The sequence below is a fragment of the Aethalodelphis obliquidens genome, unplaced genomic scaffold, assembly GCF_003676395.1.
Source record: "Aethalodelphis obliquidens isolate GAN/ISIS:26980383/991018 unplaced genomic scaffold, ASM367639v1 scaffold51, whole genome shotgun sequence".
In the NCBI taxonomy this organism is placed as follows: domain Eukaryota; kingdom Metazoa; phylum Chordata; class Mammalia; order Artiodactyla; family Delphinidae; genus Aethalodelphis; species Aethalodelphis obliquidens.
In genome coordinates, this window is record NW_020837995.1 from 317,560 (window position 1) to 334,430 (window position 16,871).

At 36.1% G+C, this 16,871-nt stretch overlaps 2 protein-coding genes across 16 annotated transcripts in view; one reads left to right on the forward strand and one right to left on the reverse strand.

The window, feature by feature from the left end:
* LOC113607933 (X-linked retinitis pigmentosa GTPase regulator-interacting protein 1-like) overlaps positions 1-16,871 on the reverse strand; it is a 148,798-nt gene that overhangs the window by 35,199 nt on the left and 96,728 nt on the right. The gene's annotated exons all lie outside the window — the stretch shown is intronic.
* The window catches only part of HNRNPC (heterogeneous nuclear ribonucleoprotein C), a 47,981-nt gene that overhangs the window by 6,346 nt on the left and 24,764 nt on the right, over positions 1-16,871 (forward strand). The gene's annotated exons all lie outside the window — the stretch shown is intronic.

The window sequence follows — 16,871 nt, forward strand, 5'->3', positions numbered from 1 at the left end:
GATACTGAAATGCTATCTCACTGGAAGGTTTTTTTAAAAATAAAAAGATAAATAGACTTTTTAACCTCAGAAAGCAGGAAAATCTGTATAATCTCTGTGTCCAAATCTGGAAAGATCTGGGAGTGACCTCTTTTTCAGTGATGACTTGTGGCCCAGCTAGGTATTGGGGAATCCACTGTGTTCCCAAGGGTAATAAGAAAGAATGAATCTGGTCTATTCACAAGAAAAATGCAGAGATTAATAAGGATGTGGATAGCCAAGGAGTTGAGAATATTAGCAACCTGTAGTATTTTACTGACAACAGTGGAGTGTTTTGATAACTCACTTTAGAGTTGCTTTAATAGATTTTGAGCTGGGATGGGGCAGGGAGGAAAAGTAGAGTGATTTTTAAAGGTATATTTAGTTCTGTGGGTACTAGGGTAAATCACATTCTTGACTCCTTCCCTTGCTCATTCTGAGAGAGTAAAATCTAAAGTGAACACTGAAGGCAACCTCAAAGAAAAACAATGGGAAAAAGTTAAGTAAAATGTCCTGAGGTTATCTGGAAGAGGAATGGAAAATTTTCTTTTATAGGTCCAAGTTTTACTGATACCCTCTTTGGTATGAAAGCTGTTTCTACCTCTGTGTTTCTGTTACTGTCATTGTGTGGCTGTTGTTCACTATAGGTTCAGCTTAATTTATTTCTTAATTTTACAAATCCATTATTTTATGGGTCATGTTCTTCTGGTTTTGGGGATGCAAAAAGGTATAATAGTTCTTCAGGGACTCATAGCCTTGTGAGGGAGACAGATGGATGAGATAATGTCACCATGTGATAGAGGTGGGCACAGGCTAGAGCCATGCAAAGGTGGGTACCTAATTGACTTTTTTAAGAGGTCAGGAAATGCTTTTAAGAGAAAGGGAGCTGAACTGAATCTTAGAGAGGTAAGGCCAGATTATAAAAGTTTTAATACCATGCTAAGAAGTTTGTATTTTATCCAGAAACCAGTGGTGAACTATTGAAAGATTCTAAACTGGGGAGTGACATCAGATTTTCATTTTTAGAAATGTCATCTGATAGCAGTGTGGAAATGGCATAGAGGAGAATAAGATTGGAGTAGGTGATAAATAAGGAAGATACTAAAATAGGAAGAATAATGACCTGGCCTGGCCAAAAGCAATGGTATTGGGATTAGAAGGGGGTAAATTTAGGAGGATTTGGTGGTGGCTGTGATAGGAAGAGTGAGGGATTTGGCATGACTCCCAGGTTTCAAGTTAGAGATGTTTGTTCATTAAACATTTGAGTGCTTATTCTGAAAATCACCATTAGACTTGGGCACATACAGATGAGCAAAACATACTGTCTCCTGCCCTCTTGAATATTATTATAGACCATTGAGGGAAGAAATAAAGTGAATAGCACTTTCACAGTTTAGATCCTTGAAGGAAAAGAACAGAGTGAGATGATATTTAAGGGAACCAAATTTAGAATATGGAGGTGGGAGGGTGCTGCTAGCGAAGAGACCTTAAAGGAACTGATGTTGAAATTGAGGTCTGGAAGTAGATTATCTTACCTGAAAGCACAGGTATTGGGGGGGAAATCTTGGCCTCAGAGCAAGAAATACTACTGGAGAATAGTCACCAAGAATGCATAGAGTAGCAGATGAAGTTGGAAAAGTAGGCAAGTATCAAGCATAATGTACAGGTCCTTAAAAGGTCCATGTTTAAGATCTAGATTGTCTTGGGCACAATAGGAATCTGTTGAAGGACTTTGGAGAGATCTGATTACTTTCTTGGAATTTCCTTCAGGCTGTTGTGTGGGGAATGTTAGTAATGAGGACTAAGTGCTAATAGGACTAAATAGGTTAGAAGACCTGTTATAGTAGACCACTATCTGTTCACCTCTTGAAGAAAGTAGTAATCGCAGGCCTGAGGGCACTTGCCCTGGTTTTTCCCAGATGCGTGTATTAATGAGCAAATGTAATGAGTTTGAAGAGGATAGGTTAGTTAGGCTTTGGGAAGTTACTAGTTATTTCTGCAACACCCCTGTTGGGTCAGACTTGACATAATAGCTTTCCTGTTTGAAAGGAAAAATGAAGTAGAAAAACTTGAATTTCTTCCTTTTGGAAGTAATAATCTGGATACTTTACCATGTGTCCACCACTGTAAAAGTTCTTGTGTTAACTTAATCATCATTGTAACCTTATGTAAATATTACTGTCTTTCACGTTTTGGAGATGAGACTGTTCAAGCACAGAATTTAAATAATTTGCCCAAAGTTAGACACACTTAATAGATGGTGAGGCATGGATTCAACCCAGGCAGTTAAGCCTGCAGATTTCAACTCTTAGTCATACTAGACGGACTGTGCTTTACTTGACATGTGAAGTATTCTAGGAAAACAAATCTTTAATTTGGTTAAAGTGCCAAAAAAGAAAAAATAAACTGCTCTGGATTTCTATTTTTGGCAAGTTTTAAGCTAAATGTCATTGTTAAATATTTTGTTGTTCAATTCACAACAGTTTAAATAGCATGAAATATCCAAGGTAATTGTTTAGGTAGATATAGCTTTGTAGTATAATTTTATGGACTCTTTGGATGTGACAGCATTCTTTAGGGAAGTAAACATGTTTAAAAGTGAGTTTCAGTTGGGAGAAAAAATAAATAATTGTATTATTTATGGTTTTAAAAAATATGTAACCCAGAGGGATGTTACTAAATCCAGTGGTTCTTTTTCAGTCCTTATCAATTACATTTGACCTGTTGGTGTGATTTAACCAGTCGAGTCACTTTCTTCCTTAAAACATTTTTTAACTTAACTTCCAGGTTTTTATTTTCTTTCTGGCTATTCCTTCTCCCACTCAGCTGGAGTGCTCTGTGGTTCAGCTCTTCCACTTTTCTATTCACACTTCCTGGGTCATTTAATCAGTTCCATGATTTTATATACTATCTGTAAACTGATGATTCCCATGCATATATCACCATCCCGGACTTCTCTTTTGAATGACAAACTGTCATCTGTCCAGTTACCTACCTGACAACTCCCTTGAATGTTAAGTATATCAATTTAAAAGTATGAAACTGGGCTCCTGCTGTTCTTCCCTCAAACCAGTTTCTTCTGCAGTGTTGCCCATTTCAGTTAATGAAACTCCAGTTTTCATGTCAGTTAGGATGGTTAGCCATCCTTGACGTTTTTTTCCTCTCATACCTCACCTTTGGCATTGTAGAAAATGCTGTCATCTCTGCCTTTAAAATATAACAGGAATTCTCCACCCATTCTGCTATGGCCTGATCCAATTTCAAGCCATCATTTGTCTTGCGCATTATTGCAATAGATTTATGTTTCTTTTGCCCCTCTACACCAATGTGTAACTAGATTGATCCCATTGAAATGTAATGCTTGAAAAATGTATTGCTTGAGTAGTTTCCTTCTTGAAATTCACTTAATAGCTGGCTATTTCAGTGTTGAAGTCAAAATTTCACTGTGATTTACAAGGTGCCCTACCTGATCTGTTGTGCCCCTCCTCCCTTGTTAATGGTATACTACTCTGCTGCAGCCACACTGGCCTCCTTACTGAGACTTGAACATAATAGATGTTCCTACCTCAAAGCCTTTCCTTGGAATTTTCTTCCCCTAGACATTGAGACAGTAGGGTTCCTCATTCGTTTAGGTTCTTACTCAAAAGCCACTGCCTCAGTGCTGTTTTCTCTCACTTAGCCTTCTAAATACTCTTTAGCTCTTTTCATCAACTCTCATGTTATAGAAGTTTATTTTCTACTACGTAAAGATACAGAGAAATATTTGGAAAGTTAGACGCGAAACAACGTTGATCGATTACTTCTGGACAAGGGAGAGGGATTTAGGAGGGTTAGAAAACTTTTGCTTTGTGTGCTCAAAGGCTTAATGAGCAACACAGCATTATTTTGCTTCTAATTAAACTTAAAACTCCTTGTTGTAGGGATACATCAACTCTTCGGATTTTGTGTCTGGGTATAAATAGCATAACTATGGCCTGTGTAGTAGTTTAGTAAGCAGTTTTTATAGTTAAGTTGTAAAAACAGCCTTAAAATAGGTTTGGCTGTGATGGAATGAATGAGTCATGTTAGCATTTGAGGGCATAGGCTGCTGTGTTGTCTGTGATGGAGCTGTAATCAAAATTTGGAAGAACTTTATCACTTTTTAAAAATTTATTCTCCAGTGGGAATGCATCGCTATCTTTAAGAGGTAGCCATAGCAGATTAAAGGACATCTGAGTTTTTCTTCCTACCTAATCTGATTCCAATTTCACCAGTCTGAAATATTCTTCCTGCTTCTTATTTAGATTAACCTACAGCTTTTGAGTTGATTTCAGAACTAATATAACGCCCTGAAGTTCATTGAACCAGTCTTAGGCTTTTCTAACTAGTCTGGAATGACATTTAGGAATAGTTTAGTAGAATACATGTTAAATGAATATCTTCCCTTAGCCTTCTAATTAAAATTCTGTATTCTGAAAATGATGTAACCATTCATAGTGTGCTATAATTCCTTATATTAATCCTTTATATAGTCATCTTCACCTAAGTGGTTTTGTGATAACTTTAAAAAACTTTATGGCTAAAATTGAGGTAGCGAAGTGCTTTCTAAAGAAAAATTTTCCCTTGTCCTTGAAATTTTGTTGGCTTCTTATGTTGGAATTACAGTTATTTGTGCTGTTTAAGATATAGTTTTACTGAAATTAAAGAGGAAGACTAATCAAATGACTTAAGATTGATGTGGATTTTTAAGAGAAGATACCCCCATCTTTATTTTAGGTTTAATCCGAATTAAGCAGTACATGCTCACATAACCTTTAGAAAATGTAATGCAGACCCCTCAAAAAAGACATACTTAACCATCCAAAATAAAAGGTTTTGATGTCTCCTTTTAGACTTTTTTTGCATATGTAGGCGTTTGAAAAGTAATGTCCTACATATGGCACGTACATTTAAGTAATAATTTTTTTCTTCAACACAAACATAACATAAAATGTTATTAGATAACAGCTCTCCTAAAAATTTTCATGACTACGTAGTATTACATTGCATACTTGTACAATATTTTACTTAACCAGTACTCTATTGTTGGGCCCTTAGGTTTTCCCCCAATTTTCCCTTTTACAAACAGTTTTTATAAACAGTTGAACAGTCTTACAACTAAGATTTTGTTAATACCCTTAGTTATTTTCTTAGAATTATGCCCCAGAAGTACAATTATTCAAGAGCATGAATGTTTTAAAAACTTTCAATCTAGGTTGCTCTCCAGGAAGGTGAAAACAGTTTATCTACTTATTGGCAATGTAAGTGACCACTAATAATTAACTTCTAGTTTTGTGAATTACTTGAATCTTTTGCTTGTGTTTCAGGGTTTGACCCTGAAATTTAAGTGTTCTTGGTGTTTGATAAGTATAAATTGAAGAGTAAGAATATTTATCGAGGTGCTACCAGGTTGATTATATTTCTGTGTATACTTTGAGATTCACGTGTAATTCTTTTTCTCAGATATGTATATATGTGTATATATGCATATATTCAGTGCTATCTTAACTTTATTGTGAAAAAAATTCAAACATGCAAAAAAGAATAATATAATCAGTCTCCATGAACTTGTCCAGCTTTAGCAATTCTTGGGTGATGTTGTTTCATCTATACCTGCATCCAGCCCCTTCCCCTCCTGTGGTTTTGAAGTAAATAAATATTTGATATATTTCATCTTAGTTATTTCAGTGTCTCTTTAAAGATAAGGGCTTTAAAAATAACCAGTCATTATCACACAAAAACATGTAATAGATATTTTAAGAAGGCATTCTCCAGTTGTGTTTTATTTCTGTGGGAATGGTAATGTGGATGATTGTTTTTTGCTTACATGTTATGTTTTGCTTAGTTCTTCCTAGAATTTGGGAAGTTCTGTTTATTAGAGATAAGTGTAAAAAAATTTTTTGAATGAGAATCTTGGTATGATTATCCTCGTGTGATAAAATTGAGTTTTCAGGATAGCAAAAGATGGGATTCCACTATATTTCATATACATTTTACTATTAAATTCTGAAACTAGGAATAATTCTAAATTTTAGCTGCTTGGATCTGAGTGATGGAGAATGATATAGTAACTTTAAGTCGGGTTTCCTTATTAAAATTTATTTTCTTATAAAAAATTATTTTGCTGTACTCGTGAAGTCTTTTGTTTGCAATTCAGAAATCTATGACAACAAAGATTTTTCATCAGTTTGACAGACTCATTTGATGACAAAACCTGACTTCAATTGACATGAGATTATAATCTGTTACATTGAGTGACTATGCATATGTATTAATGCAGAAATATTAATGTATTTTATTTGATAGCTGAATGCTTGCCCAGATCCCACTGGGTGTTACATAGCAAAACCACGGTATTATCTTTGTAAAACCTGAAAAATCTTGATTTTTTTCCGAACGTGTTTCCTGGGGAGACTTTTAAAAGTGTATTTGTTATAACTCAATGCTCAGTTTGAGTTTACTAATAAAACTGAAGCTTTCTACAAGATAATAAAGAAATGAAGTCTTATGAATAAATATTGTTGACCCTTGCTATTCAGAATATGGTCTGTGCTACAGCAACAGCATATCATCATCATCATCATCATCATTATCATCATCGTCTGGAAGCTTCTTAGAAATACAGAATTTCATGCCCTATCCTTTCACTCCTTTTTATTGCTTGCTTGGGAGTTGGAAATTTCGGTAAAGTTTCTGGCAAGAGTGTTTATTATGTTTGGGGAGCAGAGTTGAGGGTCATAGAGTAGCCATGTTTTACATAAATTTGAAATAATGCAGTATTTAAAATGACCATTATATATACAAAATTTGAATAATGACTCTTCCTAAATTACAAATAGAATCAAAAATCAAGTAATTTCCAACAGGCAGGCTGGATAAATGGTAATGCCACTTAAGCAAGTAAAACAGAATAATGAATTTCTATTTTTCACTTAGATTGCCATGTTTGCTTTTTCTTTCAGTGTTTTTTGCTGAAAACAGTCAAGATTTATTGACCTTATTGAAGTAATTTTGAAATGTTAATCTTAATTCTTTTCCTATGAAAAGCATTCTCTTACATATTCCTAATGCTTGTTTGATACTCGTAGATTCAGGAAATTCTTTTTCAAACGGCTTAAAATGTTCCCAGAGTGAATAGATGTTTGTTGATGGGGAGTTTTACTGTATAGAAGCTGCCCTAGTTAAGAGTATGTTGGGTTCTAAAATGCTGTCTTCCCCCCCCCCCCCCCGCCACCTCTTAAGTGTGATGTAACACTCAGAATAGAGGTGACTTAACATTTAATGATGGGGAAGGGGTTAAGTTAGGAGTATGAGATTAACAGATAGAAACTACTATACATAAAATAAAACAAGGATTTACTGTATAGCACAGGGAATTATACCCAGTATCTATGTCTGTTAGGACTGCCAATGAATGAGAGACCCCAAATTATGGAATGCAATATGCAGTGAAAGTTTTGTTGTCCTAGAGATGCCCATTTCCTTGATTTTATATAGTTCTGAATTGCTCTTGAGGAAGGGAAGCACACAACTTTCTAACTTCTGTTACGGGGTTTATAGAAAAGCTTTGCTGACTTTCGGCCAAGCCATATATTGTAGTCATTAAATTCCAGGGTGGATGAAGCTGTCTTTACAGAATGAAAGAATTATGAAACTAATACGGTATTAAAGACTGAAAAAAAGAGTATTTTAAAACCTCACAATCTTGCCACATCCTGAGATGTCTAACACTTCAGTGTATAATCTTCTAGATAACTTGTATATTGTGTATGCTCCTTAACATCTTAAACATCTCTTGGTGTCAATAAGTTATTTTCAAATGTTGCTGCTTGTATCCAGTTAGACCGATGTACTGAAATTCATTTAGTCAGTATTATGAACCTGTTTTCTCATTTTTCACTGTTAACATGTCCACATCCTTGATTCCTTCAGATGAGTTCTCAGAGTGAGATTACTGAGTCAAAAGAACGTGCACAGGTTTTGTTTTGGGGGTATTTTGTTTTGTTTTTAAAGAACATGCACAATTTTAAGGTTTTTGATAAAATAGTCCATTTGTTTTCTGAAAATATGGTTACCAGTTCATACTGTCAGAAATAATGTATGAAAGTGATCATTTCAATTTAAAATGTTTTTACTTGTTTGGTAGGTAGAATGTTTGGTTTAATTTTTGTCTCCTTTATGGTGATACTGATTTTTTTTGCTAATCTCCATAGACCTTTAGAATTATTTGTTAATCATCTTTTGTGTCCTTCTGTCATTGTCCCATTTTTTGTTGGTATGTACCAATAATAGTAAATGATGTGGTAGTAGGAGCAGCTGCTGCAGCTATGCTTGCTGTGTGCCAGGCACTATGTTCATTGTTTTCTATACCTTACTTCACTTACACCTCATTCATACCTATCCTGTGAGACAGGTACTATCAACAGTACTCATTTTATGATAGAAGAATCTGGTGTTTGAAGGGGTTGGCTTTCCAGAGGGAAATGCACACCAGAAGTGGTTGAGTTTGAAATTGAAACAGGTCTGACTCCAAAGCCTCTGAGCTATTAACCATTAGGATGTGTTTATTTTTATATTTTTATATTCAGTATTAAGAACTTGAATTGTGGACAAATATGTATTGCATACATTTCATCAGTTTTTTGCTTTTTATTTATGGTATATTTTAGTACGGGGATTTTTTTATATTATGTTATTTAGGAAGTTCTCATCTCAAGGTTAGTCATTACTTTAAACATAGTTTGGTCACGGTGGGTGTGGCATGACTGTGGGAACAGGTATCTTTGTATCTACCTTTTCAGTTAAAAAATTTTTTTTAAAAAATAGGTGTATCTAAACATTTACAATTTAAGTTATTAACTTGGGTCCTGTTCAGCAGTAAACCAGGGTGGAGCTTTTCAGTGTACAGACATATGCAGAAGGATTTCTCAGTTGAGATTGATCTTACTAATTATCACTGTTTCAAAACTAATATATAGCATGAAGAAAAATTTTCACTGTTGAAGGAAAATTGTGTTGCCCTTACTGAACTTTCTAAAAGGATGGGTGAGGCTGCTTACAGTATGTTGAACAAATCAGTGAAGGGTATATAATTGGGAGAGATTGTTAGTATTTTACACAACAAAATCAAAATTTGAAATTTTCTTCAGGCTGGAACCCCAGGGATTGTGAACTAGATACAAGAGGATTAAATAGTATCTGAAATGCAAAGCCGTGAACTTAACAGTGAATTCTGCATGTGTTGACAATGCCAAAGTTAGCAGACGTGATAGCATCTGCATCTGTGTTCCACTCTTGCAAGAGCAACCAAACTTGGACTGCTGTGTTCAGAGGGACATTGACAGGTTAAGTTGTATTGGTTATAATGCACCATGTCTTATTTTTATGGAAGATAGGATAGGGAACAGTTTGCATAAGATGTTTTCAGTCAAATAAAAAATAATTCGAGGGGACTTCCCTGGTGGCACAGTGGTTAGGAATCTGCCTGCCAATGCATGGGACATGGGTTCGAGCCCTGGTCTGGGAACATCCCACATGCCGCGGAGCAACTAAGCCCGTGAGCCACAACTACCGAGCCTGCACTCTAGAGCCCATGAGCCACAACTACTGAGCCCGTGTGCCACAACTACTGAAGCCCCCATGCCTTGAAGCCCACGTGCCTAGAGCCCGTGCTCTGCAACAAGAGAAGCCACAGCAGTGAGAAGCCCGCGCACCACAATGAAGAGTAGCCCCTGCTCACAGCAACTAGAGAAAGCCCGCGCGCAGCACGCAGCCAAAAAAAAAAAAAAATTGTTCGATTGCTAATGAATGGGCGTTAAAGAGAAGAGCTAAGGGAGGAAATTAGTTAAGAGCCAATTAAATTTTAGAATTGAGTGTCTTCAGGTTGTGAATTCAGTGACTTTAGTGGCAGTTCATGAAGTTCGGTAATTGGTGAGTAAGGAGGTTGCAAGGGAATTTTAACATCCTCTGAAGAATTTGGTGGCATTGAACTACATGATTTAGTTTTTTCATCATTGAGGTTCTGGGAATATTTTCTTAAAGACTTCATTTTTAAAATTTTCTGTTGCATTACTTATACTTTGATAGGAACAATCCTTTTTTATTATAAAATGCTTATTAAAGAAAACTTGGAAGGAAACATGGAGAGAAGGAAAATATTTACTTACAGCAGTAGTGCTCAAAGGTAACCACTTTCAGTATTTTGATGTTTTGATCCTTTCTCATATCTCATTAGCTACAGATGTACCTGTACCCCTGTATATGTGGTTTTTTCTTTAAGACTTATTTTTTTTTAAAGTGTGGACCATTTTTAAAGTCTTTATTGAATTTGTTACAACATTGCTTCTTTTTTATGTTTTGGTTTTTTGGCCACGAGGCACGTGGGATCTAGCTCCCTGACCTGGGATCGAACCTGCACCCTCTTAACCACTGGGACCGCCAGGGAAGTCCCTCCCTATATAGGTTTTATATTTTTATAATATATTTTTACCAACATGGAATCATTATATCGTTTCAGAACCTTTATATTGTAAACATTTTCCACTTAGTTTTCTCCAATTTTTTTGTTAAGTGGCTGGGGGTTTTTTGTTTGTTTTTTTTTGTTTTTTTGTCACAAGGATTTACAAAACTTAAAGATGGTCAAAGTTTCTTTTTCAGTTCCAGAATAGGATAACCTGAAATTTATTTAACATTGTCAGTTGCTTAATACAAATTTGTTGACCTACCCATTGCTTGGCACTTAGGTTTAATTAAGAATTTTCAAATGAACTTACAGAAACGTGTACTGGTTTTACTTAGTTATAGCAGTGGAAGTGCCAGTTTCTTCCTCCACTCCACCGGATGATCATCCTTATATTAGCAAATCTGACAGAAAAAATATTTTCTGGGAACTTGCTCAAGAGTGTGTGACATGGTATATATCATTTTAACATTTGCTATAATAGGGTCTTTTTAAAAAACTTGAACAGGTAATATGTACTTTTGAAAAATACACTGTCCTTGTGTTTCAGCCCTCCTGTTCTTGTTTCTGGTAGCAACTGTCTAAATTACCATGTTTGCTCTCTGTATGTTTTTTTCCCTCCTGAATGATATTAAAGTTACAAGCGTGATACTTCACATGGGAACTTCAATTTCATGGCTGTATCGCCTAAGAATAAAGATAATCTATACTATCAAAGCCATGAAAATAAACATTAGTTCAATATTATCTCGTATACAGTCCACATTAAAATTCTCGTTTTTACAAAAAAAGTCTCTTCCCCACAACGTTGCTTTCTTAATCTAGAAATGGCCTCCTGCTCTTTTTTTGGAGGAGTCCCAACCAGGTGTGTTGTATAGTGTCCACAATCTTGAAATTGCCTGATTGTTTCCCTGTTGTATAGGTTCAAGTCAAATATTTTACCAAGAATATTGCATAGGGGAATGTATGTTTCTTATTTTGTGGAATCAGGAAGCATATGATGTCAGATTACTTGGTTTAAGTGGTGACCCATGTTTCTATAGTAAAGGTACGTTTATTTCCTCTTTTAATCAGTGAGTAGTCTGTTGGATAGTACTTTGAAACCGTGTAAACCCTGTTTCCCTCCCACCAAGCTTTCGCCCAGTGCTTTGGCATACATTGACCGTTGTCTGAATCAATTCTTATATTGATATAATCTACACCAATCTAACAGTTTAAGTGGTCTAAGTCTTTTTCAGTATGCTTTTCTTAAAACAGTTTTTCATGTTTATGGTTTATTATTTTATTCCTGCCCTTATTTTTTTCGGTTACTCATACTTTTTTGGAGACTGTTGAGTTTTTTGTCTTATATAGGTTTTGACAGTTGCATATGTAATTTTTACATTTAGATTTTGATCTGTTAATGTTTTTGTGTATAGAATGAGATTGGTCCCCAATTTTTGTTTTTAGATGGCTGTGAGGCACCATTTATTAATTTATTTATTTTTCACTTATATTTATAATGTTTTTTTTAATTTATTTTTTTATTGAAGTATAGTTGATTTAGTGTTATATTAGTTTCAGGTATACAGTTAAGTGATTTAGTTATACATATACGTGTGTGTGTGTGTGTGTGTATATATACACACACACACACTCAGGTACCATTTATTGAATTCTGCATTTCCCCCTAATTTTTATCTTGAATATTCTTAGTTTCAATTCTTAGACCATAGCAGTTAGCATAGTTTATCTAAAATGGCCAACTTTGGTGTTCTTGTGGCCTGAAAATACCACCATGTACTGTTTTTAGTAGCCTCTGTGTGATAGTCTTTACCTTGAGATCATGTCTATGTTTTGATGAATAATTATAGCTTTGGGGGTGGAGCAAATTATAGTCCCTTGGTATCTGAGGGGGATTGGTTCTAGGACCCTGACAGATACCAAAATCTGGGGATGCTCAAGTCCCTTATATAAAATGGTGTAATGTTGCATATAACCTATACACAATCTCTCATATACTTTAAATCATTTCTAGATTACTTACAATACTAAATATAATACTATAATTACCTATAATACCATGATGTAATGTAAATAGTTAGAAATACAATGTAAATGGTGTGCAGCAAATTCAAGTTTTGCGTTTTGGAACTTTCTAGAATTTTTTTCCCCTAAATATTTTTGATCCATGATTGGTTGGGATCTACAGATGCAGAATCTGCCGATACAGAGGGCCCACTATACACTGGCCAACTTTTTTTTGTTGTTGTTGTTGGTACGCGGGCCTCTCACCGCTGCGGCCTCTCCCATTGCGGGGCACAGGCTCCGGACGCGCAGGCTCAGCGGCCATGGCTCATGGGCCCAGCCGCTCCGTGGCACGTGGGATCCTCCCGGACCGGGGCACGAACCCGCGTCCCCTGCAGCGGCAGGCGGACTCTCAACCACTGCGCCACCAGGGAAGCCCCTGCACTGGCCAACTTTTTGCAGACATATGGGCAGTTTATTGTTGCGCTCTGAAGAGGCCAGAGGGAAATAGTTGATGAATGCAGTAAAGACACATAGGAAGCAGAGAACAGGGTTGGGGTGGGGAAGGGAGTAACAGGAAAGTAGTGTGGAACAGGGACAAGGGTCCTTAAGGGGTAAAATAGGAGCTTAAGAGTGTTAAAGGAAAATAATTTAGACCAGGAGATGCTGCTCTAAGTAGGCAGAGATATTTATTTATAGTATCCAAAAGGTACTGAGAAATGCTTGATAAGAAATTGTGGAAAACTGTGAAATAGGAAGTCTTTGGACTTGATTGACATCATCTTAAAAATTTGCCAACTCATTGCTGCCATCTGGTGACACTTTCTCTTTAAAAGGTTTCAAAGAAAGATGGGAAATAGCATATTAGGCATATGGCAGTTGCATCTAATTTAAATTGAATGTAGAGGCTATTTGAGGTTTTAAGGGATAGTGATAAAGTTCTAAGGTGGGGTTTTGAATTTCCTAGTCCGAGGTAAGTTATTTCCCTTGTTCTCTAGTTAGTATATCTGACATTTGATAAGCTGTATTGATGCCATCTTTAAATTTCTTTTTTTCTGGTCTAACGGATAATGTGATATGAGTAAGTATAATGTGAGTAGCCTGTTGAATAGGGCAAATTGGTAGAGGACTGACTGAAAAGCTCAGTAGAAATATCTTGTGGCTGATTTACTTTCTGTTGTGTGTTTCCCCCCGCCTCCATCCTCCCTGGAAATATGCCTACATATGATACTGAACACAGTCTGAATGAGTGGCACTGCTTTGTCAAGTATTTATCGTCCATCCCCTTTCCACTAAAGTTGGAGTTCCAGTGCCCAGTACATAAAGACAAGGGAATTGAAAGCTTGATTCCAATTATGAATTGATTCTTGCCCAGCTCCCAGCAAATTCCAGGACCTTCATAACCTACATTTCCGGACCATTTGAAACTTAACGTCTCATGATTGTCAGCACAATCTGCCTTTCCCACCTTGTCATATTTCTTCCCAGCAGAATTTACTTGCTCTTTAATGTGAACTTAAGAGAAATGGAGTAATTGTTATAAACATTTCCCAGATTTTAAACTGGATTGACAATCCAAGCTAGGTTTGCCTCTTAAGAGGGCAGAGAGCACAGTAGCTCAGGTTCAGAATGAACAGTTGGAAATAGAATTGACAGGTTTGCTTGCATTCCAATTAGATGTAAGATTTTGTGTTTTCTGTTTTAGGATATGACTGGGATGGTAGAAGTGGGAATAGAAATACATTTCTATAATTCTTGTCCTTCACGCTGCCACTAAAATCTCTTGTTGCTTTTATTGCTTCAACATGAAACATGGTCAAATGGACACACAGATCCTTTGGTGTAATAAAGCAATAAAAGTAACTCAACATTCCTGGTTTTGACTTTTACTCACCAGTCTTAGTGATCCTTTGATGATAAAAATTGTGGAAGTAAGAACCTGGGATGACAACAAAAATATTATGCAAACACACATGTGCATGCATCCATGAGCTAGAGGTTTGAGTACTGCCACCCAATAGCCTCTAGGAAAATACTCAGTCTTTTTCTGTTGTCTGTGCTATGGTGGAATTCTGCTTTTCTGGTAACCAGATCCACTTGATCTCTGCTACTGAATTAAACAGGACGCAGAGTATCCAGGGGACCATAATCATTTCAAAAATCTTTCCCCCTTTGGTTTTACTCTTTGAAACCAATTTTAGGAAAGAAAGTGATTCTGTATATTTTTTATTCTATGTACTTTTATTTACTTAGCTCTTCTGTAGTATTCAGTATTGAGTTTTTAAAAGAATGAATTTATCTTAATGATTTTGCTGAGAAAACTTTTGCAGGGTGTGACCAGAATACTCAGAAATGCTGAGTGTTTATGATGTGCCAGAAACATCTGATTTTCAAAAAGTGGAAGAAGTTGTGATTTATAAACTCTGGATCCGTGAACTAGACATTCTTCACGGAGACAGTAGAATAGGTTGTTAAAGTTAAAACTAATTCATGTGAATTAACGTTACTTCATTGTGTAACAGTGTTGTTAAGACTGTTAGTGTACATTAGTACATGGATGTTCTCAAAACATTTGAAAGTTTTTAAAAAATAAATGTTTAAAGAACCTGAATTGTTGTTACTAATGTGACGGGCCCTTTTTTATTTCTCTCAAATGCATTTCCTGATTAGGAGTTAGGTGCTTGACTTTTAAAATGTTTTCCTAAAAACAAAACAAAAAACTTACATGTTCATTGTAGAAAATTTGGGTAATATAAAAAACTATGCAGGTGGTAACAGTTGATTAACCACAAGAGTACCCATGGAACAATATTTTTAAATACTTCTGCCCTGTGTTTCCTAAGCACACAATTATTATGTGGGTAGGTATATATGCCTCCTGTTAAGTATTGTACAATTATATATACTGCTTTCTAACGTAAACATTTTATCGTAATTTTTCGTGTCATTTAAAGTAATCTGTGAATTTTCTAAACACTGCAATTGCTGGTAATTAGAATACTGAGTTTAAAATCTTTTACAAAAATGCATGTAGAATGTTGGCTTGGCCAAAAAGTTCATTCAGGTTTTTCCATACCATCGTATGAAAAAACGGAACGAACTTTTTGGCCAGCCCAGTGCAACCTAATGCTACAGCTCTGTATAAAGTAAAAAGCAAAAACTGACCCCTTTCTCTGCAACTTGCTTTTACACTTAAAATCTGATATAGTTCTTTAAGACTATATACCCTCTGGGTCTGAGTTTTAACCCAGTCAGAACAGTTTCTCCCATTTCTTCCTTCACTGATACTATCTAGGAGGAATTGACCTGTCTTATGAGGGTGACTCCAAAGTGTAAACTTCTGTGACCCATGAGGCAGCTTCAGATACACTATTCCATTTCTGTTAAGTCTTTAAAAAGAAAAAGAAAAAAGCTTAATGAGTTACATAAAGCAAAAACCCTGCAGTTTCTACTTAAGTTGAGAAAAATACAACTTTGCCAGCAAGGTTTACACTTTAGAATGATTCTGTGACAGTCCAGAAGTAAATGGAATAAAATATTTAAGGAAATAAAATGTTATTCAGTGATTTTTATACCCAGTGAAACTGACAAATATAAAGGACACAGGCAAACTGTTACTAAGATGCAAGAAGTGATAAACTATTTTCCAAGTTCTTTCTAAGTAATATATTAGAATCTTGAGGGACCATAATGCCTAGAGAGATCTGGTAGAATTTTAGCATTACTAACCACAAAAAGATAATGCCACCTATATATAATCTTACAGAAGTGTTACACATGAGTCTGATCAATCAAGCCTTTGGTCCCAGCCTCCAATTTCTGAAAATACAAAGGACAGAAGTTTATGTGGAATTATACTGAGGGTATGAAATTCTGGAAAAAACTGCAGAACAAATGCCCAGGATTCTTCAACAGATAAATTTTAAGTTAAAGGGGGACTTATAAAAAGAGCCTTAAAAGACACATCACGGCTTCCCTGGTGGTGGCGCAGTGGTTGAGAGTCCGCCTGCCGATGCAGGGGACACGGGTTCGTGCCCTGGTCCGGGAAGATCCCACATGCTGCGGAGTGGCTAGGCCCGTGAGCCATGGCGGCTGAGCTTGCGCGTCTGGAGCCTGTGCTCTGCAACAGGAGAGGCCACAACAGTGAGAGGCCCGTGTACCACACACACAAAAAAAAACACGCCAAACTTGTTTTAATGGGTAAGACTATACTATGCAGGGATATACATTTAGGTAATAGAACTATTTTAAAAGGAGGAAAGTGATTTTACTGTAAAGTTAGGAGTTTTAGGGAGACGAAAGGGATTGAGAAAGGAATGGTGCATATGGGGTTTCTGAGTTGGTATTGAGATTTTATAGAGACTTCAGC